The sequence below is a fragment of the Leucopleurus acutus genome (genome assembly GCF_964270905.1).
Source record: "Leucopleurus acutus genome assembly, chromosome: 7".
NCBI lineage: Eukaryota > Metazoa > Chordata > Mammalia > Artiodactyla > Delphinidae > Leucopleurus > Leucopleurus acutus.
In genome coordinates this window covers 47,121,516-47,132,207 of record NC_139150.1, presented here as the reverse complement: position 1 = coordinate 47,132,207, position 10,692 = coordinate 47,121,516, and positions in this window count along the sequence as shown.

Below are 10,692 nucleotides of genomic sequence, written 5' to 3'. Positions count from 1 at the left end.
TGCACTATTGAACCACTTAGCAGACACAAACCATTCTCACCTCTACCAACTCCAGACTCACACTTGGAATGATTTACCCAGCTCTAAAGAAGTGTCTTCCATTTCAAGAATATGAAAATGAGGTTTTATTTTTATCAGCAACTTATTGAAGCATTTGAAAGTTAAAATGTACATAAAACAATCATTTGCTAAATGCATCAACCCCTTGGGGGCTCTAATTAACAGTTGTGTTGATCTAGATGCATAAAGCTTTCCATTTGTTGTCACTTCCAAAATTCTTGTCAAAGTTGTCATCAGACTGAAGGTCTGACTCATTTTTAGCTTATCTGAGCAGGCTGCTCAGATCTGTCAGTTATAATTGTCCTTCTTACTTCTCTACTCATTTTGGTTAAAATTCTTGCCTGCACAGCCCACCAAACCTCTCCCCCGCCAGTTGTCCCAATTGTCACAACTGGATTTAGTATTTGCTAAGATTTCCAGTTGTAAATTCTACTTCATTCTGGATCTGGTTAGTCATAAAACAGCTTCTGCGCTGGATCAGCCTGAAGTGGGGCGAATTTTCATCCTTTTAAGAATATTTTATGAATTGGTAAGGTTTCCTCTAGATAATTTATTTTCTATATATTGATAACCTTCTCATTAATAAAATAACTAATAACTCCCTGGTGGATATTGCAGGATGTTTTGGGAACTTTATTAGCTAGTTTCCAAAACCTAGTGTGCACTGTCGCTATATTGTCCTCTAAAGTAAATATGTTCTACCTATTTAATGAGAGACAGGTGACACGGGAGCTACTCACTGTTTTTTTGCATTTGTTGTTGCTGCTTATCTTTCTCTTCCTTTTAAGTAGTTAAAAATTAGAGGATGCCAAATAATGAGTTTTCATTAGAAGCATTATGAAGGGTGAAAAAAACACATACTGGCTCTTGAAGGAGATCGATTCCTGATGTAAAGAAAAACAAACATCACGATGAACCAGGCTCTGTGAAAAATGCTGGAAATCAAAGATGAATTCATCACAGTCAGTCTTTGTATGCCAAGGGCTTTAAAGGCACCAAACTCTGTTTTCTTTTAGTTAGATGATGTTATATACCTGCATGAAACAAAACAAAACAAAATCAAACAAAACGACACCAACTTGAGCCAGAGGTTGCATTAGCAAGCTGGGCCATGAGGCAGTAGCACAACTTCATTCATTACTCTTGTCCCACTGTGATACATGCAGGTAGCCCTCCTTCATCTGGTAACTATGCCACTGGAAAATGTGATCCCAAAGTCACCCTAACAGGGAAAGGGGAGGAAGGAGGCTTAAGCAGAATGCTTTCAAGGGCTAAATTGAGAAGTGGCTTACTTCGGTTCTGCCCAGTTTGTTGGTCAGATTGTGACACATGGCTAACTGCAAGGAACCTTGGGAATAACTGTCTTCCCATGTGCTGGGGAAGAGGAACTGGGGTGGTGAGCACTTAGAGCACTGTTTCTGCCATGTAGCCAGAGATCATTTTCTTTGGAATCCTTCAAAATAAGTATCAACATTGAAAATAAATGCCAATATTTCTCACAAGAAGAAGGAAATGAAGCTTTTTAGGATCATCATGATACTTCTCAAAGAGAGCTATCGGTTTCTTTATGAATCTGTCATGTCAAGGAAACAGTATACATTAATATAATTTTTATCTGTGGTAAGATTGTTGAAGTCAATAATATTCATGTAAAAACATATGTGGATCACAGTCAACATAATTGCCTTTTCTGCATATTATAATAGTTAAAGCAAGGCTCCTTGGAAACATATTCTAATCTAAACTTTTTATGGAGTGAGTTGAATTGTGTCTCCCAAAAAGACACGTTTAAGTCCTAATCCCTGGTACCTGTGAATTATTCGGAAATAGGGTCTTTGTGGCATAATCAAGTTAAGGCGAGGATATTCTGGATTAGGATGGGCTCTCCATCCAATGACTGTTGTTTTTATAAGAGAAAGGAGAGAGAAATTTGCACACAGAGACACAGACACAAAGGAAGAAGGCAGGCCATGTGAAGTCAGAGGCAGAGATTGGAGTGATGCAGCTACAAGCCAGGGAATGTCAAGGATTGCCAACAACTACCAGAAGCCAGGAGAGAGGCACGGAATGGATTCTCCATCAGAGCCTCCAGATGGAACCAGTCTTGCTGACACCTCAATTTCAGACTTCTAGCCTCAAGAACTGTGAGAGAATAAATTTCTATTGTTTGAAGGCACCAAGTTTGTGGTAATTTGTTATGGTAGCCCTAGGAAACTTGTACACTTGATTTACAAAGAGCCTGGTCTTTAGGAGAGAGGTACCATCTTTAGGCTCCTACTGTGTACAAGGTACTGTTAGACATTGGTGATACAAAGGTGGGTATGAGGAGCTTGCAAATTAGTAGAGGTGAAAAACATGCAAATAAACATATTTGAATTAGACTGTGGGAGAACATTTTTGTCTTTTAGAATCTTCAACTAAAAAAAGCTAACAATATCAAAAATTATGTTTTACATTGTCCTTATTCCTCCTCCAATAGTCAAAACATCCAGTTCATTTCAACAGATGTCTGGGCTTAATGGTGCTCTTCGAAGACATCAAGTGTATTACTGATATTGTACAATGCTATGGTATCCCATTTGTGAAGTTGTAAGGAAACGATTATTTGATGTTTTGGTATTTGTTAAGACTTATGCTTTAGAGTTTTGCTACAAGCTAAAAAGTATACAGCAGTCCATAATTCTTGGAAATCATTTCATAGCAGAAAAACAAGGGCAAGTGAAAACCAGTTCTTCATGAAGCAGGTTGATTTTTTTTTTTTTTTTTTTTTTTGCGGTACGCGGGCCTCTCACTGTTGTGGCCTCTCCCATTGCAGAGCACAGGCTCTGGACGTGCAGGCTCAGCGGCCATGGCTCACGGGCCCAGCCGCTCCGTGGCATGTGGGATCTTCCCGGACCAGGGCACGAACCTGTGTCCCCTGCATCGGCAGGTGGACTCTCAACCACTGCGCCACCAGGGAAGCCCAAGCAGGTTGATTTTTGATGCCAAACAAAACAGTTGTTTTGTGTTTGACATGGAACATCCAACTTGGAATACCACCAACTAGAAATCATTTTTTGAGGAACAGCAAGTGTCAGTAAACCCCTGAGTACATGCTGGGAAGTACACTCATATAAATGATGCTGATAATCGTCTGACTGCATTTGGAATTATCCTTTGTGTTAAATCTGCTAAATGTGAGACCAAATCATTGTCAGTTCATTACTGAAGAACCACTGTGATACTATAATGGGGTCCAGACTCCATGACTGTGTAACTCATGGCTTTTTAAGTTTTCATTATTGACCTAACTTTGCTATAGAAATGATTAACTGCTGTTTTCAAGACCTAGGATTCTCTAACGGACTAAATAAAATGACCTCAATGAATCTCATTGGCTCAGTTTTGGTAGTACAGGTAGAAAATGCCACATTAAATTTGTCATGTTCAAATAGTTATGTGCTGTCATACAGTTCCCTAAGCGAGAAAAAATAAAGAGGAATTTTTTAACAAGTTGGTTCTGGTTTGGCACATGAAGTCAAATCTAGTTCAACTCCATTCATGGGAGAATAGAGAGTCAGCTACAGACAATTTACAACAACAGGTAACACTGAAGTTCATTTGTAGTCACAGGTCACCAAGGAGGTGCTATAAACCTAAATTACAAGATGGCCCAGCACATAGCAGATACTCAGGTCAAAGGATACCAAGAAAACTGCCCAGTAGCTCATCCCTACCTTCTCTCAGAAGGTCCCCAAAGTCATTACATCTCAAAGAGAACTTTATTGCCTCGTATATGGTCATTCAGCCTACTCTGTCTACACTCGCCACTATGTGAACCACTTCTTGAAGTCTGCTGCTCTTTGCAAGAGGGACCTCACAGATGCTTCTAAATACCTTGCAGAGGTCTGTATCTTCCCTAGACTCCCATAACTCCGCCCATCTTGGGCTACAGCTGATGACCTGTTCTTGCAACATAGGTAATCTGGCTTAGACAAGTATTAATCTGAGGGGCTCCACTATCACAGTTCATCTCAATGGTTATAGTTCTCTCTCTTCCACAGGAGGGAGATAAACCATTCTGCTTTTGTAATAATCATTGAGAGCTTGGCATTGATATCTCCTCCACTACTTTCCAGCTCTGGTCTTTCTTAACTTGGCTGAGATAGTTTGGGTTGATGGTGGGGGGCAGAGTGAAGGTGAGATGGCAAAGAAACTGTGCAAATATTTTTAGGCATCAGCATCAGTTCTGTGCTAAATGCTGTGCTCACCTCTTTTGATTTTGTTTCATTTAATTGGGACAAGAATCCTGTAAAATTGTCTTGTTAGGCCCACTTTCCCATTGAAATAGGGGTTAAATAACCTGCCCCAAACTACATTGCTATTAAGAACCGAAGCAAAGACTTGAGTCTACTTTCAAAGCCCTTGATTTTTTTCCTACTACGTTCCTTTTTGAGACACGATTTAAGCATGCCCAGCCTTTTCAGTTAAGGTCACCTCTACCTCACTCCAGCCCTGGGGCCCTTCCTCTGTTCCTGGGAAGATCACAAGGCACACTTCTCTAAATGACTCTGTCCCATCTCTCGGGACCAAAAACTCATTCTAGTAATCCTTCTGTATTCCCTTAGCATAGGCTCATGTGACCCTGGATTGCATTTAGAGAGATGAAGCCAAGACCTTGGTAATAACTTCATACTCATACCTATCTTATGATTACTGTACTTACATTAACATAAATGGGTGCCTACTGTTCTGAAAATGCTTTTGAACAAGATTCTGAAGTTGTGCCAGGGAGCACTGGCTAGGTATGCTGGTAGCTGTCTGATTTCCTTGTCTTGGATTCTTGCTAACCTTTTCTCGACAATTCACACAATGAAGAGGAAAAGTGATACTAATGAAATATTTATCTTCACTGCTGTTCCTTTACTCTTCTCCAGAGCTAAAGAAATGCAACTTTTTTTTTTTTTTCTACTACAGCTTTAAATAGCCTTCCTTCAAGGCTGGTTGGTAAATAAAAGGTTATCAATGAACAAGTAGGTAATATGGGTGGAGTACCCAGGCAGAGAAGTTGTAGAAAAACGAGCAAGTGCCACCAATGAATTTTAAAGTGAGATTGGTAGATGGGCTCCAAAGTCTTTAAAGCAACAGCATTTATTGAGTTTAATTGTTGAGTTTCACTGAACTCCAAAGAACAATGCGATTAAGTGGTTACTTTGGGGAAGGATTTTCCAGGTGAAATGTCTCAGCTATATGTTAAGGAACCATGTGATTACAACCAAAATGGATCTACTTCTACCTTAGCATTTTGCAAAATAATGTGGTATTAGAAATCATGGATAGAAAATACAAGAGTTCTAACAAGAGACAACACATACCAGTGCTTTAAAGTGAGGATAATACATAGAAACCGAAAGCTCCATTTGCAATAGTTCAAGTGAGTGAGACACTAAACTGTCCAAGCTCACCCCTCTTTATACTGCATGGGCCTACTTTGTGGAAGGAGACATACATTCTAAACAGTGTTTTCCAAATCTGATTAACAAAATAATGTAGGGGAGAGCTGTCAAAAATACAGGTTCTCCCAGATATTCTGATTTAGTGAAAATGAACTGAGACCCAAGTATGTGTTATTGCTGCTGCTGTTGTTTTTAGCTCACCAGTTGATTTTGGTGATCCACAGGTTTGGGAAAGACTCTGCTAAAAGATTTAGGCTACTTTGCTACTCTTAGGCATGATTTAGGCAACTCTCACCCATTTTCTGTGTCTGGATCAATGGATTGGGAAATATGCATTGGAAGAGTTTCAAAGATTGATTCTAAGATATTCTTCCAGCAATAACAGGCTGGGATATGGGTTCAGGGAGATAATATGCACCAGAAGAGGGATCACTCAGTAATAAAGTGCTGTTGTCCTGAACTCAGAGTAACTTTCAACTTCTCTACTATTTTAGCCTGGAAAATAATAGTATACAGATGCTTTAGTTTCTCTCCAACACACATAACAATACCCTGACAATTCAGCCAATGCTGTGAGAGGACATTTGGACTTATAAGGTTAAGACCATCACTGTGTAAGATAACATGTTTGAAACTCACATTTCTTGGCTTGCAAGAGTGTGTGTCATGCAAAGCATGATGTCACAGACCCTGGTCTGGTTTTGAGAAGAGTAGGAGAGGGGTATCAGGAAAATCAAACTAAAATGGCAAGGCAAGATTATTTTTTAAAAGACTGGAGGACTATGTTTGTAACAGACAAATTCATTTCCTCCTTCAGCCCATGGAGCCGCCTTTGCTATTGCTTCTAACAAGAGAAAAGGTACTTTTTCTTTTAATATTGTCTGAGAGGCAGCAGAACAAGGTAGATTTGGTATTTCCAGCTTGTATAATAGCTAGCTCCCTCTTAAAATACTCAAGGATCTTCCCAGGAAGGCCATTTAGATTGAGTCGTCTTTGAGTCATGGATCAATTTGAAAATCCTACCAAGAAACACAGGGCTTCCCTGGTGGCGCAGTGATTGAGAGTCCGCCTGCCGATGCAGGGGACACGGGTTCGTGCACCGGTCCGGCAAGATTCCACATGCCGCGGAGCGGCTGGGCCCGTGAGCCATGGCCGCTGAGCCTGCGCATCCGGAGCCTGTGCTCCGCAACGGGAGAGGCCACAGCAGTGAGAGGCCCGCGTACCGCCAAAAAAGAAAGAAAAAAAAAAAACACAGACAACAGACTGCACGCAATTTCAGGGACACGTGTATCACAGCTTAAGAACTGTCAGCCTTGCAGAGAGAAAACTAGCAGTTGGATTTTGTTTCCTTTCCACCAAATGAATTTTAGTTGATTGCAAAATGACTGTTACACTGCACAGATCATAATCTGGCCTCTTAAACATCTGTGAATAGACTTTTTCAGGGGTTATTAGCTGTGTAAGTAATGTTGAAACACCGAGTCTGTATCAAGCACTTACAATGTGCTTGACATTACTAAGTGTGTTATAGTCAACATCATTTTAATCTTTAAAGTTTGCACAGGTAAAGACACTCAGTTACTCAAGATTAAGTAACTTTTCCAGAGTCACAGTTTTTGAGTCACAAACCTGAACTGACTTTAAAGCTATTGTCTAACCACCATCTACTCAACTGTTTTCCCACCTTGGAATGAAAAATTTACTCTCCACTTCCAACAGTGACGAATTTTGAAAGGGGTATTGTTTCTGGGAGAAGAGGCTTCGAGTAATGATGTATACCTGATGATATCCAACATTAATTCTGATCACCCATCCTCCTAAAACTCAAACAAACTTACTTTCTCAGCTGTAGAATCAACATGACCAATACAGTAATTCAGATCATTATCTATTGTACTAGATCATAAGCTCCTTGAAAACTGAAACCATGTATGCCTCACTTTTCCTGCTCACACAGCATGCCTCAGGCATAGGCAGAAGTTCAGTGTCAAATATAAGAAGCTATTGGCTCCTCCCAGTTCTCAGTAGAAGATGACAGTCTTCCATGCAACCCTCTTGCAGTAACTTTAACGGGCCCGTTTCATTTGGTTTCTACTACATGTCATACATCCAGCTCATTGTAAAAAGCAGCCATTTGTCCTTAAGCCTTACAAATACATGACACTGAACAATTAACTTTACTACAAAGTTTGAAATGCTGTGATTCAGTACTAAGTATTATGTTCAATACAATCTGGGACCTTCTGTGTACGGGCCATACATCACTGGGCAGATTTTGATCATTGGTTAGCTGTGACAATTTGTCTAGGGTCCTTAAAGACACCTTTCTTAACAGTCTAGAGAATTCTTGGTCCCCCATTAACCAAGTAAAAAGTGCTACCCTTAATCTACTTTAAAAGCCCCACTTTTTAAATCAAAGACCCAAATTAACATAGCTAACACTTGAATGCTAAAGGGCCATGTCTGGATACGAATGCATGATATTTTGATGTCTGTAGGCTGCACTTTTTTTCTAACAGGTATTATTACTTTGTTAAATCTCTGAAGTCTCATATTTTTGTCACCTGATATACAATCTTGCCACTGAAAAAACTGGTTATGCTGTCATAGATATTCACTAAATTTCATGCCAACCAAATAAGCCACAGAATAACTAAAAATGAAAAATGTGCAAACATGGATAATTTTAGCAGGCATTTAAATATAACACAGATGCTAATGGGTAATGGGTGGGGTGGCATATTACCTATTCATATTTAAGTATTATAATTTTTATAGAATTACTTTTACAGTAGTAATTAGTGCAAGACAACATTAGAAGCCAAATATTTTTAGTATGTGGGTGATATTTCTAAGTACATGGGGTTATGTCTAGGGAGGGTTTCCTTAAGAAACATCACCCTAGTAAGAAGTACTTTTCTCATAGGGGTGGACATGGAACGAGAACACCAGGGTGCATACAAGTTCAAAAAGAAATGCTTTAAAAAAATCTAAACCATATTTATTTGCATGGTATTCTAATTTTCATGTTTGAATGCATTTTTAGTAATGGGGAGGCAAGAGAGAACAGAAACATATAGGAAGAATTTGCTACCATTTTTTAATTTGCCATGGATTATACACACAAAATCAATCTGAGAAATTACTCAGACACTAGTGTTTGAGCTCATCTAGGCTAGTTTGGTTATATTTTTTTCTGGCTGATTTGTAAGCTCTAAAAGAATAAGGGCTTAAGTAATTGCTGTTTTGTGAACAGTTCCTGCATTCAACTAAAATTTAAGAAATGTGTTAGAAAGATTTCTTATTAATTTTTGAGCAGACTAATAGATTACCCTAATTCCTGAATAGCCTTCGTGTTATCGATGATTTCACATACATACAATCTGAGGTTCTGTGGTGATCATTTCAGTCAAAACCATCAGGAAAGAATATATTCAAAACAGGTTGTTAACCAACTAGAAAATAACATATAACTTCTGTCATCTTGCTGTTCACTTAAGTGTCACATGTGAAATACAATAGCAAGTCAGTACATATACTAAAAAGGAAAGTAGCACTTAGTTGTAGACAAAATTGAGTCTTACATTTATGCCACAAAATGGTTTAACTTTTACTTCTAGGACTAGAACAGAAATGTACTCTAGGGGAAAACACAAAACAATGCTCTTTGCTTTTATATGAATTAAAAGCCAGAGTTTGTTGTGAAAATAGTAATAACCATTAAATGACACTTTTGTATTCTGTCGTACATGTACGTTTGCTTTAAAGCAGACTGTACAAACATATGAAACTGCTTTATCAAATTTCAAATTACTTTTCATTAACAACATGCTATTTCACCCATGGAAACCCATCTATGTAGTTAAAGGCTATATCATCTTACTGCTAATCAATCAGAAACCACACCCATCATTCTCTCCAAAATTATAAGCTAAATTTATGAACAAAAATCACTATGAGAACTTTGAATTCAAATAATTAAGCAAATGAGAGTCAAATTAAGGCTCTGCACACAAATGTTTACACGATGTGGAGGAGATAAACTTTGCAAGTTATGACAGTTACCTAAAATGTATCTTTGGAATGGGGCATATGCAACAGGATGAGAGAGGCTTTGCTTCTCAATGTATATCAATAAATTCACTTTTGAACCCTGTGAATGTATTACCAATTCAAATACAATCATAACAGTAGTATGCTTAATACGTTGCTATTACTTAGTAGACGTTTGCCCATTTTTAGTTACTTGCAAAGAACTTCATTTAAGGCAACTGAAAAGAATGATTCTAATCACTTTAAACTGAAAGTTTTAAAGTTACAGATCTTTACCTTTTCATTATACAACTTAATGTAACCAATCTTGTTATCAAACAATTCTCTTTCAAGTTCTAGAAATCATTACTCTAGGACATTAAAATTAATAATAGCCCAAGAGAACAAATTAGACTGCAAGAAAATATTTGCAAGACACATCTGATAAAGAACTGTTATCCAAAATACACAAAGAACTCTTAAAGCTCAGTAGGAAAACAAACCTGATTAAAAATGGGCCAAAGACCTTACCAGACACCTCACCAAAGAAGATATACAGATAGATGGCAAATTAAGAATACTAAAGATGCTCCACATCATGTTACTGTGACGAGATTTAACTGCACACCTATTAGAATAGACAAAATCCACAACACTGACAACACCAAATGCTGGTGAAGATGCGGAGCAACAGAAACTCATTCATTGCTGGTAGGAATGCAAAATGGTACACATTTTGGAAGGCAGTTTGGTGGTTTCTTACAAAACCAAATATATTCTTACCATACTATCTACCCAAAGGAGTTGAAAACTTTATTCCACACAAATCTTGCTCACCGATGTTTTTAACAACTTCATTCATAATTGCCCTAACTTGGAAGCAACCAAGATATCCTTCAGTATGTATATGGAAATAAACTGTGACACATCCAGAAAATGGATTATTCAATACTAAAAAGAAATGAGGTGTCAAGCCATGAAAAAGCATGGAAAAAACTTAAGTGGATATTATTAAGTTTAAGAAGCCAATCTGAAAAGATTACATACATACTGTATGACATTTTGGAAAAGGCAAAATTGTGGAAGCAGTAAAAAGATCAGTAGTTGTCAGGGGCTGGGGTGTTGGAATAGGCAGAGCAGACTTTTAGGGCAGTGAAAATATTCT